The 14,336-nt window shown below is 42.0% G+C and overlaps 1 long non-coding RNA gene across 1 annotated transcript in view; it reads right to left on the bottom strand.

Annotated features, from left to right (window-relative positions):
• Nucleotides 1-3,105: 3,105 nt before the first annotated feature.
• LOC134355206 (uncharacterized) overlaps nucleotides 3,106-14,336 on the bottom strand; it is a 69,921-nt gene continuing 58,690 nt past the window's right edge. Inside the window, exons 2-3 of the long non-coding RNA XR_010019981.1 lie at nucleotides 3,896-3,937; nucleotides 3,106-3,290 (exon numbers count right to left, since the gene is read on the bottom strand). This is a non-coding gene — a long non-coding RNA (uncharacterized LOC134355206). The remainder of the gene's footprint in view (nucleotides 3,291-3,895; nucleotides 3,938-14,336) is intronic.

The following is a 14,336-nucleotide window of genomic DNA, read 5'->3' as shown; positions in this document are numbered from 1 at the left end:
CTGCTCTCACTCCATCCTCCCACCACCCCACTAGGAATAGGGTTCCCCTGGTCCTCACCTACCACCCCACCAGCCTCCGGGTCCAACATATTATTCTCCGTAACTTCCGCCACCTCCAACGGGATCCCACCACTAAGCACATCTTTCCCTCCCCCCCCCTCTGCATTCCACAGGGATCGCTCCCTACACAACTCCCTTGTCCATTCATCCCCCCCATCCCTGCCCACTGATCTCCCTCCTGGCACTTATCCGTGTAAGCGGAACAAGTGCTACACATGCCCTTACACTTCCTCCCTTACCACCATTCAGGGCCCCAAACAGTCCTTCCAGGTGAGGCGTCACTTCACCTGTGAGTCGACTGGGGTGATATACTGCGTCCGGTGCTCCCGATGTGGCCTTTTATATATTGGTGAGACCCGACGCAGACTGGGAGACCACTTTGCTGAACATCTACGCTCTGTCTGCCAGAGAAAGCAGGATCTCCCAGTGGCCACACATTTTAATTCCACATCCCATTCCCATTCTGACATGTCTATCCACGGCCTCCTCTACTGTAAAGATGAAGCCACACTCAGGTTGGAGGAACAACACCTTATATTCCGTCTGGGTAGTCTCCAACCTGATGGCATGAACATCGACTTCTCTAACTTCCGCTAAGGCCCCACCTCCCCCTCGTACCCCATCTGTTACTCATTTTTATGCACACATTCTTTCTCTCACTCTCCTTTTTCTCACTCTCCTTTTTCTCCCTCTGTCCCTCTGAATATACCTCTTGCCCATCCTCTGGGTCACCCCCCCCCTTGTCTTTCTTCCCGGACCTCCTGTCCCATGATCCTCTCGTATCCCCTTTTGCCTATCACCTGTCCAGCTCTCGGCTCTATCCCTCCCCCTCCTGTCTTCTCCTATCATTCTGCATCTCCCCCTCCCCCTCCAGCCTTCAAATCCCTTACTCACTCTTCCTTCAGTTAGTCCTGACAAAGGGTCTTGGCCTGAAACGTCGACTGCGCCTCTTCCTATAGATGCTGCTTGGCCTGCTGCGTTCACCAGCAACTTTGATGTATGTTGCTAAAATTAGCAGTGATGCCTTAGATGCTGAAACATTGCATACTACAATTCCCTCCATACTATTGAAAGTAGGAGCAGGAATAAATCATTCAACTATATGGATATGATTTACCATTGAATATGGTATTGCAGAAGCATTGAGAAATCAAAATTTCCAACCATGATTCCAAAATGACTGAGACAGTTCGTCAATGCAAAGTCTAGTCTTTCTTAAAAATAGAGTTGGCCTGTCCTCTAATGCCTTCTGTGATCAAGAATTCCACGTTTTTCATCTTCTGAATAAAGAAATTTGAAATATCTTACCATGTATGTTGAAACTTTGATTCCCTGCATCCCTTCGATATTCTCTCTGCATCCAATCCATCTTAACCCTGTTAGAATTTCATACATTTTAAGGAGATCACTATCCTTCTTTTAAATCGTTAGAGTATAATGATGGGGCAAAGCAGAATAATAGTTTGGCATGGACTAGATGGGCTGAAGGGCCTGTTTCTGTGCTGTAGTACTCTGTGACAACAAGTATATGGGTTTATTCAATTCATTTTCTCCTCATATGAGAGTCCTATCATCCCAGCAATACGCCTGTGGACCTCTGTACCTCTGTTGCACTCCACGTAGAGCATATATTTTCTTAGCTAAGGAAGTCGAAGCTGCAGACAATGCTCAACTGTGGTCTCACAAAAGTCTAGTCCGTGGCACTGGCACATCTTTCTTTGATGTATCATATTCTCCATCATATTGCTGAATAAAATTTTAATCTTACGTTATATTGGTTTGTGGTGCAGCACATAGTGTTCTAAACAGAGAGAGAGCAAAGTGAATATTTGGATACAAGTTGATTATTTACCGAACATAGAGCCGCTACAGCCAAAACCTTTCCATGCTCTACAAGATTCCTCCCTGCAAAACAAAAACTTCATGAATGAAGTTAATCAAAGGTGTGTCAAAAAAGAATAAAAATTAAGTAATTCTTGAACTATTAAAGAAAACCATTAGAAAAAGATTTGCACACTTTTATCAGTATTACTAGGCAATGCCGTCACATTGCTGATTCACTATTTTACTCTATTAAAGAGAACTCACACGAGCCACAACTAAATTTTATCTAGAATTGTATCACAGTTTACCATAGACATAGCAGTTTGCACTTAGCTAGTGCCAGTAGTACTCTGAAAATTCCCTGGGCAGCTGATGAATGTATTTTGGTCTTTGACTTGATTTTTATGAAATTCATTGTAAGCAATTTACTTTAAACTAAATTCCATTTTCCAATTGTTACATGAAAGAAAACCTGCATGTCTCCAAAACATTGATTCTTGCAGGGGTTAAAGCAATTTTGAAGCCCTGCCCTTTATTGTGTCAAGGGAGTTCTCAAGTAATGAGCTGACTAATCTGTATCATTTTTGCACCTCCAAAAATCCCCATGGCACAGCAGTTTCTCCCATGACTTGTTTGGTTTCTGGACATTTCTCAATAAAAATCCTTCTCTAGTTCCTAGAAAAACAATAATAAAATATGCTGCTGCTTTCATCCACATCTGGTAATCACAGTGACAGCACTTCCCATCAGCATGAGGAATCTGGGGCTCCAGATCTCCAACTCCACAGACCCATTTCCATAGCTCATTGCAAAGTGTTTATGGTGGACCCCGAATCTGTCAGTCAGGAATGTGTGAAGAGTGATATAGTGTTCAGTGAGAAAGCAGATGGCTTTCTCTGTATATATTACGCAGCAGGGGACCGAAGTTCCAAATAAGCCACTGGGATTTTTGCAAAACCTGAAACAAGAAATCGATGTTGACAAAATAGAGAATTAAAAAGTATTTTAAATTGTGTGCTTCACTGCTGTGAAGTTGTGGGGCACTACAGCTGCTGTTATATTTTGTCAGGTGCACTTTCTTTAGTTATGACATTTCCTCTGGAAAAAGGACCAGTTTGGGGTCATTGCAGTCATAGTACACGAAACAGGGATTGCATTACAATGTTCTTATGAAATAAATAATGATAATTAACAATATAAAACACTGGGTTGTGGTTTTCTTTTATGAACTTAATTCTGTGCAACAGAGTCTCAACAGAAAAATAGTTTACAGTGTTTGAGTGTTTATCTCCATCGCAAGCATGAAGACACTTAGGCAACTCACTGGGTCTTTTGCCATCAAATCAAGTTATACTGCATTTTTCTTCCATCACTTGCATTAATCTTCATTGTAGGCACGAGAACATCTGGGAGGAGGATTTGCAGAATTTGAAATGATAATCTGAATTTTCAAACATTCTTTCTCAAATCTCTTAACCTGTGCCCAAACTGCATTGTGAAACCATGTTCCACTGTTTGCAACTAATTTCCCATCTCTTCAGTGTTACTGCATTTCTTCTGATGAACCAGAGAAATTCAAGAAGTCCAAAATTTGCCTAGGTTAAAGAAAGTCATAATTCTTTAAAATTTACTGTTAGAACTATAATTCTAAACTCATTTTCCCTTGCTTTAAGAATCTAGTCTAAGTTGATTATTGTGAGAACAGTATGCTAATCACCAAGAGAAGCATCCCAGACTTATTCTAAAGCAATTAAAACACACATCCAAAGCACTTCATAAATCATCAGGAGACTGGGTGGCACGGTTAGTGAGAACATTGACCTTTCACCTATGCAACCCAAGTTTAAACGCAGCCAGATTGATGGAAGTATTGACACATTTGCTCACAGCTGTTCATTGCTAAGTAAAGTGGTATTGAATAGTTTTAATCCAATGCTCATCTAGAAAACATCAATAGCATTATATTGCCTTTCAACTCAGAAATAAGTTGTGGATAAAGAGATAAACCTACCTAAAAAGCCACTAGGATGGCTGCTGTGGGATGACTCAGGAGCTGTAGAGGTGGGAGGCAATCAGGAGATCAGGTTATGAAATGCTCCATCAGCAGGAAACCCCATCCTCTTGTGATCCCAACCACAGCGTATGATGTCCTTCCCACACACCAACGATGACCCACCCTGTCCCTAAGTTTGACCCTTGCCACCAGTTATAGCTATAATTCCAGCTACCAGCTATAATCCTGCCTGCTTGTGTGGCACCATCGTTCAGTGGTAACCCTGCCTATTAACGTGATCCCCAACAACCAGCTGTGACCCCTCCTATCAGCTATAAACTTACTCACTAGAGTGACCCAATGAAGCAGTTACCATCCCACCTACAAGATATGAGCCTGCCCATTAGAGTGACCTCAGGCTCCAGTTGTATCCAGTACACTATAGTGGTTCTACCCACTGCCTATTAATGTGGCTCCACCCACTAGTATGACCCCAGCATCCAGCTGTATCCTGTCCACTAGTTTGATTCTGCCCAACAGCTATAACTCTAGCTACCTGTAACTTGCCTACTAGTGTCATTTCAGGCTATATGCCAATACAGTTGCGACCCCCAGTACCACTGTACACCTGTTTAGAAGAGTGACCCCAACAACCAAGCACAATTCCATCAGTGGCTCCACCAACCAGAATGACCCTAGCTATGACTGTAACATTATCTTCTAATGTTGGAACAGGCGCTCTTTACTCCAGCTGTGCAGGTCAAAGATACTGTAGGTACCACATTTTCCATGACCATAATTCCAGTTCTGCTCCATCAGAATCAGCATCAGGCTTGGGTTTAAAGTCAGAGGAATACGTTGTGAAATTTGTTATTTTGCAGCAGTAGTTCATTGCATTACAGAATAATAATAAACTATAAATTACAATAATATATAGTAAATTAAATAGCCAGTGCAAAAAGGGAGCAAACAAAAAGAAAAATTATTAAGGTAATGTAAACACGAGGAAGTCTGCAGATGCTGGAATTTCAAGCAGCACACATAAAAGTCGCTGGTGAACGCAGCAAGCCAGGCAGCATCTCTAGGAAGAGGTACAGTCGACGTTTCGGGATGAGACCCTTCGTCAGGACTAACTGAAAGAAGAGCTAGTAAGAGATTATCTCTTACTAGTAAACACTTCACCTGTGAGTCGGCTGGGGTGATATACTGCGTCCAGTGCTCCTGATGTGGCCTTCTATATATTGGCGAGACCCGATGCAGTCTGGGAGATCATTTCGCTGAACATCTACGTTCTGTCCGCCGGAGAAAGCAGGATCACCCAGTGGCCACACATTTTAATTCCACATCCCATTCCCATTCTGATATGTCTATCCAGGGCCTCCTCTACTGTAAAGATGAAGCCACACTCAGGTTGGAGGAACAACACCTTATATTCCGTCTGGGTAGCCTCCAACCTGATGGCCTGAACATTGACTTCTCAAACTTCCGCTAATGCCCCACCTCCCCCTCATACCCCATCCGTTATTTATTTTTATACACACATCCTTTTTCTCTCTCTCCTTTTTCTCCCTCTGTCCCTCTCACTATACCCCTTGCCCATCCTCTGAGCTTCCCCCCTCCCCCTTTCTTTCTCCCTAGGCCTCCTGTCCCATGACCCTCTCGTATCCCCTTTGCCAATCAACTGTCCAGCTCTTGGCTCCATCTCTCTCCCTCCTGTCTTCTCCTATCATTTTGGATCTCCCCCTCCCCCTTTCAAATCTCTTACTAGCTCTTCTTTCAGTTAGTCCTGACGAAGGGTCTCAGCCCAAAACGTCGACTGTACCTCTTCCTAGAGATGCTGCCTGGCCTGCTGCGTTCACCAGCAATTTTTATGTGTGTTGCTTAAGGTAATGTACCTGGGTTCATTGTCCATTCTGATGGCGGAGTGGATGAAGCTGTTCCCGAACTGTTGAGGGTGTATCTTTAAGCTCCTGTACCTCCTCCTTGATAGTAGCAATGAGAAGAGGGCATGCCCTGGGTGATGGGGGCCCTTAATGATGAATGTCACATTTTTGAGGCATTGTCTTTTGAAAGTATCTTCAACTGGGGAAGTTAGTGCCCATGATGGAGCTGGCTGAGTGTGCAATTTTCTGCAGTTTCTTCCAGCCCTTGCAGTGATCCCTCCCCCATAGCAGATGGTGATGCAACCAGTTAGAATATTCTCCATGGTACATCTGTAGAAATTTGAGAGAATCTTTGCTGACATAGCAAGTCTCCTCAAATTCCTAATGAAATATAGCCACTCTCATGCCTTCTTTGTAATTGCATCAATACATTGTGCCTAGGATAGACCTTCAGCCATGTTGAAACCCAAAAACTTGAAACTGATAATCTCTCAATGAGGACAGGTGTATGTTCCCTCAGCTTCCTCTTCCTGAAGTCCATAAATAATTCTTTGGTCCTTCTGATGTTGAGTACAAGGTTACTGTTATAACACCACTCAATCAGCTGATCTGTCTCGCTCCCGTACACCTTTTCGTCACCATCTGAGATTCTGCAAACGATAGCTGTGACTTTGGCAAAATTATAGATGGTGTTGTGCCTAGTCACAAAGACGTGGTTGAAGAGAGACTGGAGCGGTGGGCTACGCACACATCCTTGAGGTGTGCCAGTGTTGATTGTCATTGAAGTGGAGATGTTACTTTGGATTCACACAGACTGTGGTCTCCCGGTGAGGGTGTCAAGGATCCAGTTGCAGAGGTACAGAAGCCCAGGTTTTGGAGCTTGTTGATTAGAATTGATCATATAATTGTGTAGAACACTGAGCTATAATCAATAAACAACAGCCTGTTATTGTCATAAGGAGTGCCAGTGAGATGGCATCCATTGTAGACATCGTGGTGATAGGCAAAATGCAGCAGGTCCAGGTCCTTGCTTAGGCAGGAACAGATTCTGGCCATGACCAGCCTCTCAAAGCACTTCATCACAGTAGGTATGAGTGCGACTGGTCGATAGTTGTTGTGGCAGCTTACCCTGCTCTTCTTGGACACTGATATGATTGTTGCCCTTTTGAAGCAGGTGGGAAACTTAGACTGCAGCAGTGAGAGATGGAAGGTGTCCTTGATTTCTCCCGCCAGTTGGTTGCAACAGGGTTTCAGCTCCCTGCCAGGTACAGCCATCAGGGGCAGACATCTTGTGAGGGTTCATCCATCAAAAGATGTATTGATGTCAGCCTCCAAAAAACAGATCTCAAGGTCATCAGATGCTGCCGGGATTTGCATAGATGTAGTTTTATTCTCAATTTCAAAGCATGCATAAGAGGTGTTGAGCTCATCTGGGAGTGAAGTATCACAGCCATTCATGACGTTAGGTTTCTCCTTGTAGGAAGTAATGGCCTACAGACCCTGTCAGGGCTGAGATGCACAATTCCATCTCTAAATTCAATCGAACTTATTTTTTCTCTTTTAAAATAGCCTTCCATAGGTCATACCCGGACTTCTTGTATAGTTCTGGATCACCAGACTTGAATGCCATGGACTTAACCCTCAGCAGACTACAAATCTCCTGGTTCATCCACAGCTTTTGGTTTGGGTATGTCCAGTATGTTCTCAAACACGCACACTCATCCACCCAGGGCTTGATAAAGTCAGTGGCAACTATGGCATATTTATTCAGGTTCAAAGATAAATCCCTGCATATTGTCCAGTCCACTGACTCAAAGCAGTCCTGTAAGTGATCTCTGCCTCCCTTGACCATACCTTCTTGGTCCTCATCACTGGTGCTGCAGTCTTTAGTCTCTGCCAATACACTGGAAGTAGATGTACAGCCAGATAATTGGACTTTCCGAAGTGTGAGAGGGAGATGGCTGGTAAGCATTCTTGAGTAGTCAAGTGCATTGGTTCCTCTAGTTCCATAGGTGACACGTAGGTGGTACTTATTCCAAGACTTCTTCAAGCTAACCTGCCTGAAATCTCCCGCAGTACTAGGGATGCAATCCAGGTACATTGTTTTGTGACTGCTGATCACTGTGCTCAACTCCTCTAGTGCTTGCCTGATGTTGCCCAGAGATGGGATGTACACCAAAACCAGGATGATGGCAGGAAACTCCCTCAGCAAATAGAATGGACAACACTTGACATCTGGATGCTCCAAATCGGGTGAGCAGGATTGAGGCAGAACTGCCATGCCTGTGCAGTATGATGAGTTAGTCATAAATAATTCTCTGTTCCACTACCTTTGAAACACTCAGTTGTCCTGTCTTTACAGAGAGTAGCAAAACCATAGGGATGCAGTACTGTGTCTGAAATGGTAGACATGAGCCAGGTTTCCAAGAAGCAAAGTACACAGTAGTCCCTGCTGTCCTTCTGGTACTGCGATTTTGCTCTAAGGTCAGCAGTTTTATTTTTCAGAGACTGTGCGTCATTCTCCCGTAGGGTAGTCAGGAGTGGGGGGAGGGGGGGGGTTAAGGTCTCTGCATTTCAATTGTATCTGTAGCCCCGTGCGCTTTCCACGCTTTCATTTTCTTAAAGAGGAACTGCACTCACAACCCTAGTCTGCAGTCCGGGAACTGCTGATCTTGAGTATTGATAAATTTACCAAGCTGGTAAAGAAAAAAAATTGTTTCAAGCATCTTTAGATTTGAAGAGGGGAGTGTTTGCCAGTGGTGTTATATTTTTTTCTCTTAGGCCTTAAGTTTAAATAGCATATCAGGCTCTGAAAGCATGATCAGACTCATACACTTACGAAAATTCCAATAGCTTGGAGTAAGTTGGCTAAATAAGAGTAGAAAGGAAGAATTAAATATTCTACCCATTTTTCTTGATAGCCCAAGTCATAAAGAGATAGAGACATGCTGCACACAAGCAGACTCTTTGGCCCACCAGGTCTGCACTGACCATCAGCTACCCATTTATACTTACCCTACATTAAGCCAATTTGTTATTCTCCCCCATTTTTATCAATACCTCCCCACTGTCACTTACACAATATGGACAATTTACAATGGCTAATTAACCTACCCACCAACCCATCATTGAGATGCTGGTGGAAAATAGGGTACCCGGAGGAAATCCACACAGTCACAGGAAGAACTTGCAAACTCCACACAGACAGGACCCAAGGTCAGGATTGACTCTGGTCCTGTGGTGCTGTAAAACAGTGGCTCTACTAGCTGTGCCACTGTGTCACACAGTTGACCTTGTTTCTGCCAGGATTTGAGGCCAATCTACCTCATATCAAGTTAATTGTTATAATTATCCATCTCATCAGAGTGGCCCATTGATATTTTGTGTTAGAATCCTAGCCAGGCACTGAAGAAAGAAGTGAGAGCCCACCATAATGCCCCCAACTCAATGCCCCTAACTCTTTCCAAGTTTCCTTCAGTGGAGATACCTTCTTTTGTCCAGTGAATCCACTTCATTTCCTTCAAAGCTATCTGATCATATGGTGCACTACCTTTGCAACAACTAACAATCAAAGGCAAGGTTTTACAAGCTTTCTTTCATCCTTTCTAACAACCCTTTCCACTACACAGTTATTTTAACAGGATAAGTAGCTTGCTTCAGACATTTCTAGAATATTGATTTCTGTGCATCAGAGAAAACGTTTAAGGCTTATCTGATAGCTAAGTAATTTGTTCTAATTTCTCCTTAAAACTTCACACTGCTGTTAATAATTTAACAGCAATATCTCATTGTTCCCTGATGTGGAATTTGCCTTTTTCCTCAGCCTGACTTGGACTGCTTTCAAATGTGAACTAGACCCTAAGAGCAACCAGGCAAAAAAAAAGTTAACCTTTCATGAAGCTGAGCTGATGAAGAAGCACAGCTGGGGTCACAATTGGACATTTCCTTTATTTCACTCAACCACAGATACTTCTGTTCAGTAATAGTCTTCATCTTCCCTGTGGACGATTTTCTTTCCCCTCAGGAGGACTGCATTTCTTTAATGCTGTTGCTCATAGTTATTCTCAGGAATAGAGTTATAGAGTGGCAGTGTCATATAGCACAGAAATAGCCCCTGAGGCACAGAACGTCCATGCCGACCAAATGGTACCTAACTATACCAGTTCTATTCACCAGCACTTGCTCCTTTGCCTTCTGTGCTTTGGTGCTCTTCAAGTGCTCTTCAATTTCACTTCATTTCCTTCAAAACTGTTCTGGTCACATGATGGTAGAGCTGCTAGCCAATAACAAGAATTTGCAAGTTTTTCTTCACCCTTTCTAACAACCCTTTCCACTACAGTTATTTTAACAGGATAAGAAGTTAGATTCATACAATTCTGAAATATTGAGTTTTATGCTCTAATTTTGTTGCATGATATAAACTCTAATGTAGAAATTATCAAAGGCCTTCCAAATAACTGAACGCACCTCATCATTTGTTTACTTTCTTCTATCCTGTTAATAGTGGCATCAAAATCTAACAGATTTGTCAAGCATAATTTTAATTTCATAAATGTTTGTTGATTTATTGTTATTTCCTATTAGCCCAGTTACAGGCTCCTTAATCTGTTAGTCTGACTTCTTTCTCTCTCTCTCTCTCTCTCTCTCTCTCTCTTAATCACGAAGTTCAATTACTTATCTTGCAGGGATATTGATGTGTTTTTCAGCAATGGCATCAATATCCCTTTTTGCACCTTTTTCAAGCACAAAGCTGCGTGAGCAGATGTAATAAATTTCCTGACAATTATATTTGGGTAAACAAATTCAATGACGAATAAGTTCTGCTTCTCTCATTTCCTCAGACTTGCAAGCCAAGTATAGACTTTGCAGAATTACATAGATCCAGATTATGACTGTGAACAAAGATCTCCATATTCCTGTTCTGTTTGTCATACAGGGAAGCCGGGTGGCCGTGAATAGGACACTCAAGAGACAGAGAGATGAGGGACAAAAGAGCAGCTGTTTATTTTCCTTGTAAGTCATTTACCCAGAATGCCCTCTCACATTATGTTCAATGTGTAACCCTCAAGGAAGCTTGAGAGCAAACGGTAAGGGTCAAAATATACATGAATACATAACATATCCCTTCCCCTTTATTTCAAAACTTTCTCCCCATTTCCCATACACAGTCCAGCTGCCGAACTATTAACATTCAATGGAGTAATCATATAATCCAAACAGCAACAAAAAAACATTTTTTTCTAACCTAGGGAAAGAGGTTAAAGTGTCTCTATTCCTAGACATAACATTGGGGATTTTTCTGCCCTGTGTGGTGAGGGTTAGTCTTCAATCTGTTCTGGAGGCTGCCTGTTCCTGTGATGGAACTGTGGACCTGGGGATGACATCAAAGTCACTTTATCTCTTGGTGATGTATGTATAGATGTTGGCTTGAGTACTGAATTGTCAGTAGGGGTCACCTCAGAAAGCACACGTGCTGGAATTGCTCATGGACTTCTCTTGCTGAAGGGAAGAAAACAATAAATATCGCATGGGGACTTGTCACCTCGTCGCCAGTTGTGATGTTTGTGGTACTGGGAAACCGCCTGGCTGTTAGCAACGTACACGATGGACAGAGAGGTGAGGAGCAAAAGTGCAGCTGTTTATTTTGCTTGCAATGTCCCCTCTCATATTACGTTCTGTACATAACACACAGGCAAGATTGGAAGCAATCTGTACAAAACAGTTCCGCTCCCAGTCCCTGCAGTGTGGATTTCTCAGATGTCCAATAACATCATAGTCATCAATGCGGTGGAACACCCAGTATCATTGAAGGAATTCCATCAACATCAAACCTGAGAGTAAAATCCAGAATAAAGAGAGGAACAGAAAGAGAAGCTAGGAAATTCCAAAGTTTGAAAACTGAATGAAAACCATAATTTAATTACTTAAATCTATGAAGTTTAAAGAGCATTTGAGGGAATTAGACACCAAACACAGAAAAGTATTTTAAAGCCAATAAGATTTATGGAACAGTAAACTATTGAAATATTACTTACAGTGGTGCTAGAAAGTTTGTGAACCCTGTAGAATTTTCTGTAGTTCTGTATAAATATGACCTAAAGTGTGATCCGATCTTCACATGTCCTAAACTAGGCAAAAAGAATCCAATTAAATAAATAACACAAAAAACATTATACTTGTTCATTTATTTATTGAGAAAAGTGGTCCAGTATTACAAGTATTTGTTGGAAAAAGTATGTGAACCTTTGCCTTCAGTAACTGGTTTGATCCCCTTGTATAGCAATAACTTCAACCAAATGTTTCCGGTAACAGTTGATCAGCCCTGCTCATTAGCTTGAAGGAATTATAAGCCATTCCTTCTTAGAAAACTGCTTCAACTCTGGGATGTTGGTGGGCTTCCTTGCATGAACTGCTTGCTTCAGGTCCTTCCACAACATTTCTATAGGATTAAAGTCAGGATTTTGAACTGGCCATTCTAAAACCTTCTTTTCCAGAATCAGAACCAGAATCAGGTTTATTATCACTGGCATGTGACATGAATATTGTTAACTTAGGTGCTGGAGGTCCTAATAATGGATGCTGTCTTTCTGAGACACCACTCCCTAAAGATGTTCTGGGTACTTAGTAAGCTAGTGCCCAAGATGGAGCTGACTAGACTCACAACCTTCTGCAGCTTCTTTCGGTCCTGTGCGGTAGCCCCTCCATACCAGACAGTGATGCAGCCTGTCAGAATGCTCTCCACGGTACAACTATAGAAGTTTTTGAGTGTATTTGAACCATTCGGTTGTTGATTCACTCTGGTCTTTCGGATCATTGTCTGTTTGCTTTATCCAATTTCTATTAAGCTTCAGGTAATGGACCGCTACTCTGATATTCTCCTGTAAAACATCTTGATACGATTTTGAATTCATTGTTCCCACAATGATTGCAAGCTATTCAGGCCCTGAGGCAGCAAAGCAGCCCCAGACCATGATGTTCCTTCCACCATGCTTCACAGTTGTGGTGATGAGGTTTTGGTGTTGGTGTATAGTACCCTGTTGCCTCCAAACATGCAATGTCATTTCTGCCAAAATTTTCAATTTTTATCTCATCCGTCCACAGAAGTGTGGCAGAACATTCAGGTGGCCTTTTGCAAATTTGACACATGCAGCAATGTTTTATTTTGGAGAGCAAAGGTTTGCTCCATGGTGTCTTCCATGAACACCATTCATGTTCAGTGTTTTTCTTATAGTGGACAAAGACTTTAGCAATTTCTAGAGATTTCTGCAGATCTGTTGCTGTTACTCTTGGGTTCTTTTCCACCTCCTTCAGCATTACATGTTGTGCTCTTGGTGTTATACTTGAGGGACGCCCGCTCCTAGGGAGCATAGCAACAGTACTCAGTTTCCTCCATTGGTAGACAATTTTTCTTACTGTAGACTGATGGACACTCAGGTCTTTAGAAAAGTTTTTGTAGCCTTTTCCAGCTTCATGCATCTCTACAAATCTTCTAAGGTCCTCTGAAAGTTGTTTTGGTTGAGGCACAGTGCACATAAACAGATCTTTCTTGAGAAGAACATGTCCTGTCAGTAACCAGATTTTGTGTCTTTTTTTATAGGGCAAGGCACCTCTACAACCCACATCTCCAATCTCACTTCGTTGATTGGAACACCTGACTCCAGATAGCTTTTGTAGAAGGCATTACCATAGATGTTCACATACTTTTCCCAACAAATACATGTAATATTGGATCTTTTTTTTTCAATAAATAGATGAACAAGTATAATATTTTTTGTGTTATTTATTCAACTAGGTTCTCTTTATCTAGTTTTAGGACAGGTGAAGATCTGATCCCACTTTAGGTCATATCTATGCATAAACAGAGAAAATCTGCAGGGTCCACAAACTTTCTAGCACCACTGCACATCTTATTCAATGAGATTAACATTTTCAACAGGAATAGTTTGCAGATCATTTGCATATTTTAGGTACTTTCCGCTGATTGCAGTGAATAAGGCTTCCACACTCTACCCTGGGGAGGAACAGGTTATCACTGAGAGATCATAAATTTAACTATGGAGATATTGTTAGATTTTAAATAGATAGTGATATCACTATTCTCACTGCAAGTTCTAGGTCATTTTTTAAAAATTTGTTGCACAAAAGCAAACATCACACCAAGCTGGTTAATAATATTTCTGCTATTGACAAGGCTCCTCCCACCCTAGCCTGTTTAATCTTACTGGTGCATATTTTATACTTCAATCCCTTATGTATTTACCTGGCTTTGTTTTAAAGGCATCTATGCATTTCGCCTACTCTACTCCAGACACCGAACAGACAGAACAACAGAACAACATGCTGTGGTCATGTTGCCTAGAAGCTTAAAAGGGAGTAATGAATTGTTTTGCTGCTTTTGAAATGTATAAAGGCTCCTATTTTCTTCAAATGTTGACATCCAGGTTATTAATTTTATTTTTGCATGAAGATGACAGCAAGCAAGCAGCCACACAAATTCCAAGCAGGGCAAAATAAACTTTTCAGAAATTTGCTGACCACTGAGCAAGAAAGTGATATTTGAGGCTGACAAGCTTTTA

This window comes from Mobula hypostoma, chromosome 12 (genome assembly GCF_963921235.1).
Source record: "Mobula hypostoma chromosome 12, sMobHyp1.1, whole genome shotgun sequence".
In the NCBI taxonomy this organism is placed as follows: Eukaryota; Metazoa; Chordata; class Chondrichthyes; order Myliobatiformes; family Myliobatidae; genus Mobula; species Mobula hypostoma.
This window is presented reverse-complemented; position numbering and strand designations above follow the sequence as displayed.